Source organism: Trichosurus vulpecula, chromosome 5, assembly GCF_011100635.1.
Source record: "Trichosurus vulpecula isolate mTriVul1 chromosome 5, mTriVul1.pri, whole genome shotgun sequence".
Classification (NCBI taxonomy): Eukaryota; Metazoa; Chordata; class Mammalia; order Diprotodontia; family Phalangeridae; genus Trichosurus; species Trichosurus vulpecula.
The window spans coordinates 78,668,031-78,682,768 of record NC_050577.1 but is presented as its reverse complement, the minus strand read 5'-3'; positions in this window follow the sequence as shown (position 1 = coordinate 78,682,768).

Here is a 14,738-nt window from a genome sequence, read left to right as displayed (position 1 = left end):
ACAAATCCTGTAAGAGTTTCTAGTAATGAATTATACCAAAAATGGCATTTGTTTCATATTTTATTTCATAGGCAATCTGTTTCTTTTCAGATCTTTGTCAGGTACCTTATAAATGACAGCTGATCCTGCAGTTCTAAATGCAATGAAAGGTAGCAAGAAAGTATTTTTGAGACCTCATAACATAAAGCTTCATTTTTCAAATTAGTAGGTCTGAAACTGTAGTTAGAAAGTATCATGGCTTTTAGGAAGGAGTATTGGAGTAGAAACCAAGAGACCTGATATCTAGTTACAGTTCTACCACTAGATAGCTACATGACCCAAGGCAAGGCATTTCACTTCTCTGGTTTCTATATCGACAGGTGATCTCTGAGGTTTCTTCTAGCTCTGAACTCCCATGATTGTATTAATTAGTGGGGGCAAGAAATCATTCTTCTCTTCAGTCCTAGGAGAGTATTTTTAGTTTGCTTCTTTCCATAGCCTCCCTGAATACACATGGTTTATGTTATGTGTCTTGTAAGTTATTGCAATTTCTACTGGTTCTAATAGAGTTATTGCTGGAAAATTATACTGTCTTTATTGGAAGGACCACAGAGTTGGCTCAGTGTCTGATTGTTGCTGTTTTCTTCCAAAAGAAACTTTGGCTTAATCTTTTCTTTTAAAGTTGCAACTCTGAGGCTACAACTAATCAATGAGTTTTTATTGAGCACCCACTATATCTCCAGTATAGAGTGCTGGTCTTGCTTCCACATGTGTAGGAAATGGTTTTTTGTCTCCCTTTTCTCCTAACCATTTTCAGCTCAGTTTAAAACAGCAGCAGCTGCAGCAGGACCAGCACACAATGGAGATGTTAAAGAATGTTTTGACAAGTGTACTCTTCATACTTTCGAGAAGGGAAAGTAGGTAATCATAGGATCTAGAACTTTCCTGCCCTGTAGGTAACAGCGGACTGGCTCTTGGTGGGAATGCCTGACTCCTACTCCATAGAGGTTACTTTCTGGGATGATGGCTTCAGGGGCTTGGCTGGAAGCAGGATCACTCTCAGGACTCTTGGGTCTACCTGTGTGGCATTTGGCCAGCAATTGATGTTGGTGATGGTAAGGAAAGTGATGCAGTCACATAATGCCATCTACTAACAAGATCATCTAGAGAACCTCACTGTTTATAAGAAATCCCTCTTCCATTTGAACACTGTACCAGTTATCTGTTGTGACACTTGGGAAAACTTTGATGAATACTTTCTATTGCAAAAATACTACTCTCTTTTTTTTCTTTTGTGGTACGTAAGGGACCCTGAGTTCTTGAAAGCCATGTCAATGGATGCACAAAGTCTGACAGGTTTTGCTAATCTGGAAAGGCTTTGTGTATGGTCCCAGTGACAGACCATGTCTGCTGTGTGAGTACTAGCTCATCTAAATATGGATATATAGGCTCATTTCTAGTAGATTGACCACTGAGTAAAGAATTTTTCTCGTTATGATAACCTATGAAACAGGTCAAAATAGAAAATGCATTTGATATGGTCTAGCAAAAACAAAACATGGCCTTAAAGACTCTCCTCCCAGGAACCTCCCATTTGTGTTCATTTCATTCAAAATTCCTCAAAAGATGCAACCACAGAGACAACTTTGTTCAATGATTCTGTTATTATGTATGTCAAATGAAGCATCAAATATATTCATTAATCATTTATTTTCATCTCCCTTAAGCAGGAAGTGACACTAATATAATTTTCCTCTACAAGTAGAGATGTTCTTCCAAATAAAAATCTTTACTTTTTCTACAGCAAACAAATAAAAAAATTTTTAAAAAGCCACTAGATGGTGCATTTCCACTGAGACTTGAACAATAACCTTGGCAGGAATGCCACTTTGGATAAATATGTCCTTTTCTGCTCTTGATTTGTTATTACTAAAGCCACTTTCAATGACAGTTATTCAAACTTACAACCATTTCACACTGCCAGCGTTGCATTTTAAAATGAGACAAGTGTCACACAGAGCAAACCAGTTATGGTAAATAAATCAAAAGTGATGCTCAGATGTGAGTATGACAGAAAGTTCTGTTTTGCATTTTGTTCGATTCTACTATTCATTTATATTCACAGACTATGAATAAATTCTGTGCTAATCCTTTACTTGATACCTCCAAAATGCTTCTGATCAGGGAGCAATTCTTAGCAAGCTGACTAATCATAGTTCTTAAAATTATTTTTTTTCCTCTCACAGCAATTCTCGAAACTTCCCTAGATCTGGAGAAGCTGACTACAAATTCATCTTTAGAAGACAGAGAACCAGACTGATGAGCTCTCTATGTATCTGTGTAGAAAAGGAGAGTTAGCTTTAGTCAGGGAGAGGAAGAGTAGAGAAGGACCTAGCTTAGAGCAGCTTGTACAGAGGTAATACTAACCGGATAGCAGCCTCCAGCCTTTGTTGAACCGGGAATAGGGCTTGGTATCAGTGGAAGACTTGGTCTCCATCCTCAGGGAACATATAGTTGGAGAAATAAGCTAATCAGTCAATCAACCAGTCGACCAACAAGGTACTGGAATTGTCTGAGTCCCATTTATGTTCTTACCTGTTTTGCAATAAATGTTTATTTTCAAAATAGTTCTTACTTGCCTTGGTTGCTAGGAGATAAACTGACTTGGGAGTAAGCCAAATTGTGAAATTTCCAGAAAGAAAACTCTCTGGCAAGGATTATGACCCATGAGGTTATTAAATATCCAATATTGAACTTGGTCCATCTGTTCTCAGTTGACCATCCCCTCAACTTGTATACTTTTTTTTTCTCTTTTGACTTTTATAATATTGCTCTTCCTATATGTTCTCCTTCTGCCCATCTCCTTTCAGACTCCTTTGTCTCTTGCTAGATCATTATCTATGTCTGCCACCTAAACACAGATGTCTCTCAAGGCTCTTCCCTGGTTCCTCTTTTCTTCCCTTTCTTTCCCTTTTTCTTTTGCTGAGCTTGATCATTCCTATTGGTTCAATGATCAGACTCTATGCAGATGACTCCCTCATCTATATATCCAGTCCTAATCTCTCTTTAGATCTACAGTTCCATATTTTAAACTTTCTGCTAGAGATTTCTACCAAATGCTCAAATGCAATTTCAAATTCAGCATATCTGAAACAGAACTGATTATCTTTTGCCTTGAATAATCCCTCCTTCAAATTTATCTATTTCTATTGAGGGTATCACCATCCTCCTCCTTCCTTCCTTCCTTCCTTCCTTCCTTTCTTTCTTCCTTCCTTCCTTCCTTCCTTCCTTCCTTCCTTCCTTCCTTCCTTCCTTCCCTCCCCTCCTCTCCCTCCTCTCCCTTTGTCCACATAGGGAATCATACCCTACCTGTGGGTGCTCTGTCCAGAGGAATATAAATTTTGATTGCTGAAATCTTACAGGATATCTTCAGGTTTATAGGCTAGATTTCTTTTTTTCTCTTTCCTACTTATTTATTCTATCATTTAAAAAAACCCATGCTTTGAACCTAAATCACTCTGTCTCTCACTGATTGGCCAACAATAGGTCCCAGCCCAAGCCTCACTTGGTCATTGTTTGGGTTTTGATGGCTCAGAGAGAGTGTAAATTAACAATTGTTTTGGTTTTGGCTAGAAACCCTGATGTTCTTCCACTCTCTGATTTTTTTTTTTTTGACTAAGCAAAAGAGGCCATTTTTTTTTGCCTCATTTCTTACTTTGCCTTAATCACTGAATGGGGGTTGCCTTAGACAAACTGAGACCTGGGAAAGAACATAGCTTAACAAGGCCAAGGTCTCACACTGCATCCAGGGTCATCTCCCGTCATCCTGATTTATATCTTGCCACTGGATCCAGATGGCTCTGGAGGAGAGAGTGAGGCTGGTGACTTTGCACAGCCCTGCCTCACTTAAATCCAATTGACTTTCAAGTCTAGGCATCACCTTTCTGATGACATTGGTCCTCTTCAGGAACAAAAGACAAACAGCAACAACGTAACTATCCTCCTACTCATCCAGATTTTAAATAAAATGTGTATGTACATATATATGCATACACATATATACAGGCACATATATACTTAGATCTGAGTCATTCTTGAATCTTTCCTCTTCTTTATTCCCTATATGCAATCAGTTGTTACATATTGTTAATCTTATCCCAACATTTCTAGAATCCTTTTGTCTACATGGCCACCTCCCTGGTTCATCTTCTCAACACTTTATATATCACAATAGCCTCATATTCATTATAATAGCCTCATAAACAGTCTCCCTACTCTTTCCCTTCTCCAAACAATCCTTCACATAATTGCCAACATAGTCTTCCTAAGGTGCATATAGTTGTCTGTATAACTTCATTGCTCAAGTAAGGATCTTTAATGGTTCCCACTTACCTCTAGAATAAGATCCAAACTCAGTTTGGCATTTAAAACCCTCCATAACTTAGCTCTAATCAACTTTTTGTACTTTTTTATACTTCTCTTCATACACTCTATGTCACAGAAAAATGGTACACCTACCTAAACTCTGAATTTGTCATTCCTTCTACTGTGCTCTTTGGAATGCCCGCTCCATAGTTAGCAAAATACTTTCATCTTAAACCACTTTTCCTTCCTTATTCTCTCAGTTTTATGGTTTTCCCTGAGACCTGTCTCCCTCTTGAGGACACAGCACCCTTGGTCACTCTTTCCAATACTGATTGTACTTGTACTGCCCAGACTCATTAGTCATGGTAGAGTAGTTGGAATACGTCCTTTCTATTGCCACATCCAGACTCTTCCTCTATCACTGTCGTTCAGTAACCTCTCCTCCTTTGAGAGTCATTCGATCCATATTTATCGCCTGATCAGGATTCTGGTAGCTGTCATCTACCAACTGCCATGACAATCCTCCTTCCTCAGTGAATTAACAGTTTTTTTCTCCAGTTCAAGTCATGTTCCCACAGCAGACGATTTCAAACACACATACTGATACACCAATTCCTTAATCACTCATTTCCTATGATCTCTTATTCCACCTCAGTTACATACAGAGGTGGTCGTATCCTTGATCTTGCCATAACCTGCAAGTATTCCTCTTCTAGTTTCATTAACTGAAATTTCTTTATCTAATCAACATTTTTATCATTCCATCTCTCCCTCTCCCCCATTCTCATCATGACTTCCAACCCTCTATTGCTCAGTTCTTTTCCAGGACGTCACTCTTGCACTGGCTTTACTATATTCTCCTCTCTTCTCTATCGTGACCCTTGGTGAACATTGGTCACCATTCTCTACACTGGAGTCCCTTGCTCCCTTATTCTATCACTGATTATATCTACCAAGTGCCAACACTGTATCACTCCCATCATCTAATACTCTTATTCACATGCTGCTGGACATGTGTCAGAAAGCTACGCTGACTGGGTCCACCACAGATTATATGTAATTTCAACTAGGCCCTGAATGTACCAAGTCAGTCTTTTTGCACCTCCCTTATCAATTCACTCGGTCCACCACCTATCCTAGACCTTTTCGTTTCCCCTCAAATTTCTCATGTCACCCTCTTCTTAGTACTCTCAGCTGAGAACTTTATCTCATACTACACCAAAAAAAATTGAGGCCATTTCCTAAGAACCTCTCTTCTCTCTTCCTAATGTCTTCTTCCTCCAAACTCTCTTGCTTGGTGATTTCCTAAACTTCCATAGGTTCAATTTTCAATCTCTATGTAGAAGTTACTTATATATGTTTGAAGAGCCCTAACCTCTATCCTGACCTTCAGTTTTGCATCAACAACTGCCTATCAGACCTCTTATACTGCATGTCTAATAGATACATTAAACTCAACATATCCAAAACTGAACTCTATTTTCTTTCTAAAACCTCCCTTTTTTTTTGAAATCTCTTATTTCTAATGAGGGCAGCAGCATCCTCCCAGTCTCCCAGACTTACAACATCCTAGAATCCTCACTTGCACTCACCCCACATACCCAATTTCTTGCCAAGGTCAATTATTTCTTATATGTGTCCTCTTCCCTCCATTCACATAGCTTCCACATTGGTGCAATTCATGAACACTTCATGCTTAGACTATTTTAACAGCCTGAAGGTACTCCTACCTCAAGGCTCTCTCCTCTCCAGTTCATTCTTCACTCAGCTGCCAAACTGGTTTTCCATTTCTGACCATGTCACCCTTCCCCTATTCAATATACTTTGGTGACTCCCTATTATCTCTAGGATCAAATATAAAATCCTCTGTTTTTAAAACCTGTCACAACTGACATCTATCTTTTCAGACTTCTTATATTTTACTCCCCTCTAGGTACTCTTTGATTCAGTGACTCCAATCCTTGCTATTCCTCTGATACAACAATCCATTTCCCAACTCTGTGACTTTTCGCCATGCCTGGAATGCTCTTCTTCCTTGTATCCTGGCTTCTCTGGCTTCAAGACTCATTTCAAATCTCACTTTCAGGACAGACTTTTCTGGTCTCCTTCCCCCATATTGTCTCTCTCATTAAACTGTAAGCTCCTTGAGGCCAGGAATTTTTTCCCCTTTCTTTGTATCCTTAATGCTTAGCACAGTGCATGTATGGCACACAGTAAACATTTGATGAATGCTTATTGACTGACATTCCATTTTCTCCCTCTGTGTTGTCTGATAGACTGTATCTTATGCCTGGATTGCCCGTTCTCTTGACATCTAATTCTCAGAATTTTCATATTTCTTCCAGGTTCAATTTAGGTGCCACCTCTTCTGTAAAGTTTTTATCAGTCCCTTTGTCTTTAATGTTTTCTCTTCCTTAAATTACTTTATATATTTACTTCACTGTGTACATGTCGTATCTCCCACTAAAAGGTAATAAACTTCCAGGGGGAAGAATATATTTTTATCTTGTTTTTATGTTCCCAGTATATAGCTGGTGCTTAACATATATTTGTTGGATTAAATTATAGATGAGGAAACTAAGATCCAATTATAAGGTCTTATAGCTTAAGATTTCTTTAGCCAGCCCAGGATGATCCATTAAAATGCTGTTTTGAATATAGCTTTGAATACAGTAGGTATCATTAAATCATCTTCTATCCATGCTTACTTCCATATCTGGGCCCAGGACTTCTTTGGGGGTGAGCTTCTGCCTCTTTTTTGCTCAATCCTTAGTGCAGCTTTGTGCAGATCAGTATGGGATGGCCTTATCTATACCTACAACCATTCTTTTATTTTTTAAAAAAAGTTTTATTTTTCCCAATTACATGTTAAAACAATTTTTAACATGTAAAAAATGTGAGTTCCATGTTCTCTCCCTTCTTTCCTCTTCTCCTTCCTCTTTGAAAAGGCAAGCAATTTGATATAGGTTTTATATATATATATATGCAATCACATAAAACATATTTCTCTATTAGTCACGCTGTGAAGGAAAATACAGAACCCACCCTCCCCCCAAAGAAAAGAGAAAGAAAGTTTTAAAAAGTATGCTTTGATCTGCATTCAGACTCCCATCATTTTTTTTTCTTAGTAGGTGGTTAGCATTTTTCATAACAATTCTTACAGAACTGTCTTGGATCATTGTATTGCTGAGAATAGCTAAGTCATTCACAGTTGATCATCATACAACGTTGCTGTTACTGTGTATGCTATTCTCCTGGTTCTGCTCACTTTATTTTGCATCAGTTCATGTAAGTCTTTCCAGATTTTTCTGAAAGGATTCTGCTTATCATTTCTTAAAACACAGTAGTATTCCATCACAATCATATACCATAACTTGTTCAGCCATTACCCAATTAATGGGCATCCCCTCAATTTCCAATTCTTTGCCACCACAAAAGAGCCACTATAAATATTTTTGTAGACATTGGTCTTTTTCCTCTTTTTAAAAATCACTTTGGGATACAGACCTGGTAGAGTATTTGCTGGATCAGAGGGTATGCACAGTTTGATTGCCCTTTGAGCATAGTTCCAAATTAGTCTCCAGAATTGCTGGATCAGTTCACAACTCTACCAATAGTGCTTTGGTTTCCCAATTTTCCCACATCCCTTCCAATATTTGTAATTTTCATCTTCTGTCATATTAGCCAATTGGAGAGGTGTGAGGTGGTACCCCAGAGTTGTTTTAAATTGCATTTCTCTAATCAATAGTGATTTAAAGCATTTTTATATGATTATAGGTAGCTGTAATTTCTTTATCTGAATAAAAGCCTATTCACATCCTTTAACCATTTATTAGTTGGGGAATGACTTGGATTCTTATAAATTTGACTCAGTTCTTAATATATGTAAGAAATGAGGTTTTTAATCAAAGAAACTTGCTACAAATTTCTTTCACAGTTATGATTATTGTGTATTTTCCCCTATCTTGTTTTTTCCCTATTTATATTTTTCTCTCTCTCCTTTCACCCTGTGCCTCCTCAAAGGTTTTTTGCTTCTGACCACTACCTCCCTCAATTTGCCTCTCTTCTATCAGCCCTCTCTTTCTCTTATTCCCCTTCCCTTCTACTTCACTGTAGGGTAAGATAGATTTCTATATTCAACTGAGTATGTATGCTATTCCCCCTTTAAGTCAGTTCCAATGAGACCGATGTTCACGCATTGTCCACTACCTCTTCATCTTCCCCTTCACTGTTAAAGTTCTTTCACACTTCTTTTATGTGAAATAATTTACCCCATTCTACCTCTTCCTTCCCTCTTCTCCAAGGGCATACCTTTTTCTCACCCCTTAATTTTAATTTTTTAGATGTCATCCCATCATAGTCTATTCACACCTGTGCTCTCTCTATGTATACTCCTAACTGACCTAATAATGCTAAAGGTCTTAGGAGTTATAAGTATCATCTTCCTGTGTAGTAATGTAAACAGTTTAACTTTCTTTAATCCCTTATGACTTCTCTTTCCGGTTTAACTTTTTATTCTTCTCTTGAATCTTGCATTTGAAAATCAGATTTTCTGTTTAGATCTGGTCTTTTCATCAGGAAAGCTTGAAAATCCTCTATTTCATTAAATATCCATTTCTTCCCTGAAGGATTATACTCAGTTTTGCTGCATAGGTGATTCTTGGTTGCAATCATAGGTCCTTTGCCCTCTGGAATATCATATTTGAAGACTTCTAATCCTTTAATGCAGAAACTGCTAAATCTTGTGCTATCATGACTGTGGTTCCACGATATTTGAATTCTTTCTGGCTGCTTGCAATATTTTCTCCTTGACCTGAGAGCTCTAGAATATGGCTATAATATTTCTGGGAGTTTTCATTTTGTGGTCTTTCTCAAGAGGTGATCAATGAGTTCTTTCAGTTTCTATTTTACCCTTTGGTTCTCTGATATCAAGGCCATTTTCCTTGATAATTTCTTGAAATGTGATGTCTAGAATCTTTTTTAGATTATGGCATTTGGGTAGTCCAATAATTCTTAAATTATTTCTCCTGGATCTATTTTCCAGGTCAGTAGTTTGTTTTTTTTTTCCCAAATGTGATATTTCACATTCTCTTCTATTTTCTTTTTCATTCTTTTGGTATTGTTTGGCTGTTTCTTGATGTCTCATAGAATCATTAGTTTCCAGTCTTGAAATTTAATTTTTAAGGAATTACCATATTTTCCCATGTATAAGATGCACCCTTTTTTTGAGAAAAATTTGAGGTCTAAGAACTGGGTGTGTCTTATACAGTGGTTATAGATTTTTTTTTTACTTGCATTTCCCACTTTTTTGTGCTTGTCTTTGTGCTCATTGTTTCGCATTTGTTACCAGTATATTAGGTTACATTTTGCCATGTCCTGTCCAGAAATGGCTCAGAAAAGATTTTCGTACAGTGCCAAATTCAATTTAAAAGTGATCCAGTTTGCAAAAGTGAATGGAAATCGTGCTTCTGAATGTAAGTTTGGTCCTCCTCCAACTGAGAAAACAATCTGAGACTGGCTACAGGAATAAGAAACCCTACTGAAAACGCCATGGCAGAAAAAGGCCATGAGAGGTAAATCAGCAAAATGGCCTGATTTAGAGAGGGAATTGAAGATATAGATTGAAGAGCAAAGGGCAATTGGAATTCTTGTGTCCACAAAGATGGTTCAGCATGAGACAAGAAGAATTTCTGATGAAAAAGAAGTTACTGACTTCAAAGGAGGACACAACTGGTGCTTCAGGTTCATGAAATGGAGTGGACTAAGCATGTGTACACACATCAGACTTGCCCAAAAGATGCTGAAAGCTATAAGCAGATGAACAAAACTTGAGTTCAATAACTTTATGTAATACATTTGGCCAATTCTAGTTTTTAAGGAATTCTTTTTTTTTCAGTGAGTTTTTGTACCTCTTTTTCCATTTGACCAGTTCTGCTCTTTGAGGAGTTCTCTGTAGTAGATTTTTGTGCCTCTTTTACCATTTGGTCTATTCTGGTTGTTTTCTCCTTTTTTTTTTATTTAATATATTTAGTTTTCAGCATTGATTTTCATAAGTTTGAATTACAAATTTTCTCCCCATTTCTACCCTCCCCCCCTCCAAGATGGCACATATTCTGGTTGCCCTGTTCCCCAGTCAGCCCTCCCTTCTGTCACCCCATACCCCTCCCATCCCCTTTTCCCTTCCTTTCTTGTAGGGCAAGATAAATTTCTACACCCTGTTGCCTGTGTATCTTATTTTCTAGTTGCATGCAAAAACTTTTTTTTTTGTTTTTGAACATCTGTTTTTAAAACTTTGAGTTCCAAATTCTCTTCCCTCTTCCCACCCACTCTCCCTAAGAAGTCAATCAATTCAACATAGGCCACATGTGTATCATTATGTATAACCCTTCCACAATACTCATGTTGTGAAAGACTAACTATGTTTTGCTCCTTCCTAACCTATCCCCCTTTATTGAATTTTCTCCCTTGACCCTGTCCCCTTTCGAAAGTGTTTGTTTTTGACTACCTCCACCCCCTTCTGCCCTCCCTTCTATCACCCCCCCCTTTTTTATCTTCTTCCTCCTTTTTTCCTGTAGGGTAATTGAGTATGTGTGGTATTCCCTCCTCAGGTCAAATCTGATGAGAGCAAGATTCACTAATTCCCCCTCACCTGCATTCTCTTCTCTTCCTACAGAACTGCTTTTTCTTGCCACTTTTATGCAAGATAATTTACCCCATTCTATCTCTCCCTATCTCCCTCTCTCAATATATTCCTCTCTCATTCCTTAATTTGATTTTCTTTTTTTAGATATCTTCCCTTCATCTTCAACTCACCCTGTGTCCGCTCTCTCTCTCTCCCTCTCTCTATATATAGATACATATATACATACATACACACTCACATATACATATATATACATAAACATATATATATATATATATGCATATTCCCTTCAGCTACCCTAATACTGAGGTCTCATGAATCATACACATCATCTTTCCATGTAGGAATATAAACAAAACAGTTCAACTTTAGTAAGTCCCTTGCAGTTTCTTTTTCTTGTTCTTTTTCTTGATTACCTTTTCATGCTTCTCTTGATTCTTGTGTTTGAAAGTCAAAGTTTCTGTTCAGCTCTGGTCTTTTCACTGAGAAAGCTTGGAAGTCCTCTATTTTATTGAAAATCCATATTTTGCCTTGGAGCATGAAACTCAGTTTTGCTGAGTAGGTGATTCCTGGTTTTAATCCTAGCTCCATTGACCTCTGTCTATTCTGTTTTAAGGTGTTATTTTATTCACTATTTCTTTGTGTCTCCTTTACCAAGCTGTTGACTCTTTTTTCATGGTTTTCCTGCATCACTGTCATTTCTTTCCCCAACTTTTCCTCTACCTCTCTTATTTGAATTTTAGCTCTTCCAGGAATTTTTTCTTATCTGAGACTATGTAATATTTTCTTTGAGGATTTAGATGTAGCTCTTTTGACTTTGCTGTCTTCTTCTGAGTTTGTGTTTTGATTTTTTCTCTCACCATAGTAGCTTCCTGTAGTCATGATCTTTTTTTGGGGGGGGGGCCCATTTTTCATCTTATTTTTTTTATTTTTAGCTTTATGTTAAAATTAGGCTTTGCTCCCCAGGGGCCACTGTTCCAAGGTTCATGTTTTTTGTGCTGCTGTTTTCACGGTTAGTTCTAGAGGTCTATAAGTTTTTGATTCTTCCAACGTCATATGATCCAAGGAGAGATGTGGTCATGGTTCTCCATTAGCTGTGCTCTGGGCTGTGAGCAACCATAAGCATGCTTTTCTGCCCTGGAACTGTGACCAGGGTTCCCACTGCTCTGTGGCTGCATGCTCTAGTGTGCTAGTGCTCTTCTTTGTCCTGAAACTTCAACTTCAAACTGCATGTTGGCAATGCAATAGAGTCCTGTACCCAGTATCAACAAAGGATCCCCTATATTCTCCTTCTGACCAGTTGTCCAACTCCCTTACTGTTTGTGATTTGAGAACACGGGCAGCTGCAGCTGTAGATTCAGTCGGTTCCAAGGTCTGCTGCTGGCTTGTCAGGCTGAGCCAGTGCTGAATTGTGCTCCACCCTGACCCCAGTGAGGCAGAGCTTTCCTGCTGACCTTCCAAGTTGTCCTGTGCTGGAAAATTATTTTACCCTGTCCACTTGTTGGTTCTGCCACTCCAGAATTCATTTTCAGGCATTATTTTAAAGTTGTTTGGAAGAGAATTCAGGACAAAGGGTGATTCCCTACCTTTACTCCATCTTGGTTCCAATCCCCTTGGGCTTCCACCTACAACCGTTCTTCAAGGGTTGGGTCCATGAGTGGTTATGCTGACTTTCCCTGGATGTACAATGTACAAAATAGGTTAACAGGATTGATACATTTTTGCTGAATTGAATTGCATTGTCGATTTCCCCTAGTTCCCATCTCTGTGTGTCCTTCTGTGGGTTAAAAGGGGAATGAGGTAATAGATAGATGGCTAGGAAGGGGCTCCATCCATGGGTTGTGACTCTCCGTCTCATTATTATACTAAAGGAGAATAGAATCTGCAAGGGACAGCCAGGAAGAGATGTGGAAAGACCTACACTAATAATTGATAGCACCTTTAAGGTTTGCAAAGCAACAACCCTGGGAATTAAGTGAAATTATTTGCCTCACTTTACAGACAGGGAAAACTAGGAGGTAGAGAGCCAAAGACCTTGCCTGTGTTTATGAACCTTGTAGGTGTCTTGGTCAGAATCTGAATTCAGGTCTTCCTGACTCCAAGTCCAAACCTCTACCTACTACATCATCTACTTATTTTTATGCTATATTTGCTCTTTCTTATGAAACAGATGTGTCTGAAAGGGGAAAGCCTACATTTCCTGGGCCAAGGTTACAAATATAAATTGAGAAAGCATGTTTTCATACTGATCAGCTATGGAGGGTACCTTTTGCCTCTTTCCCCCAGTAAATAAAGCAGGAGAAGAACATTTTCTCACCAAGCATACGGATGGTTCTGCCAGGATTTTGACCACATGGAATGGAGTAAAGATGATGAGAAATCCTGGATAGGGAAAACTGATGAATAGGGATTGTGGTCAGGAGTGATGAGTATTTCCTGAGGCTAGCCAAGCTGGAAACTGCATGGAGGGCTTACAAACATGGTTGCAAGGGAAATGAGTCATAGAAGCAGGCAATCCTAGGCACAGACTCAACTTTTTACCAGTTTTTAGCCCTCTGATCCAAGAGAATACCTTAGTGGATGAGAGAGACTGAATCTACGTCTTCATTGAGTTCAGAGGAGCTCGAATCGAAAACTGTTTTAGGAGGAATTTAATTGTGATCATTTGCAACTGTGGCTAAGATTATTTTCTTCTGCTTTATTATTCCTTTCTGTCCCTATTTAATGTTTTATTGTTTCAGAGCTGTTCTTTGCCTGGGTTTATTAACAGAGCGAGCAACTGGACATCTACAACTCCAGAAGTTCCATTTTTTCTTCATTAATGGGGACAAAAGATGAGTCAGAGAAAGGTAAATTATTATTTACAATTCTCAAGATTTGAGCCTGAGTCCAAAAGGGTCCATGGACTTCACCTGAGTAAAGAGGGGTGTCTCTCTCTTTAGTATTCCTGTGGGGAGCAGAGTGGAAGCAGCTTATACATCAGCCTGGTTCAGTGGGAATAGTACTGGATTTAGAGCTTAAATGGGGGGTTTTGCCCCAGCTTCCACACTCTCAGACTTTAGACAGGCTACTGCAATTCTCTGGGCCTCACTTTCCTCATCTGCAAAAATGAAGGAGTCAGATATGACTTTAGGAAATCTCAGCAGCTGCTAAAAGTAAGCAGGAGGAGCTGAAGGAATGGCAGAAGGACATTGGGAAGCACGTGGGCCAGCTACTCTCTTCTGGGAAGCCATGGCAGCAGATGGACTCGTTCAGTGGGTAGCCATCCAAGAAGAATGGCTCAATTTCAGCCAGAATGTTCTGGAGCCCTTGAGACGCCCAGCTAGAACCATAAATAACTTTATCCTGGAAGCAACAACTAATCCAAAGTTCTCATGCATTCTGTGTATGACAGGATCTGCCATTTGTCTATCTGATTTTATAAGGTGTACTTTACACAGACTTATGAGCATCGCAACAAATTTTTACTGCTGGAAAATAATGGAAAGCAAAGAAAGTGGCAGAGAGAGCAATATTACAGCAAGTCAGTGTCAGCCCTTAGAAAAGAGGGGAGGTAGGGCAATTTGCTCTAGTTTGTAGTCCATAACAGTCCCCTTTATTTCCTCATCCCTTCCCTACCAGGCATCTCCCATCCTTCAGTATTCTGAACTTCTGCCCCATTCTTATTCTTACATGACTCTCAAATAATCATTAGAAGTGTTAACTAATAATCATGATCTTAAATTATTATTAAACTACCCCAGGTGTGGGG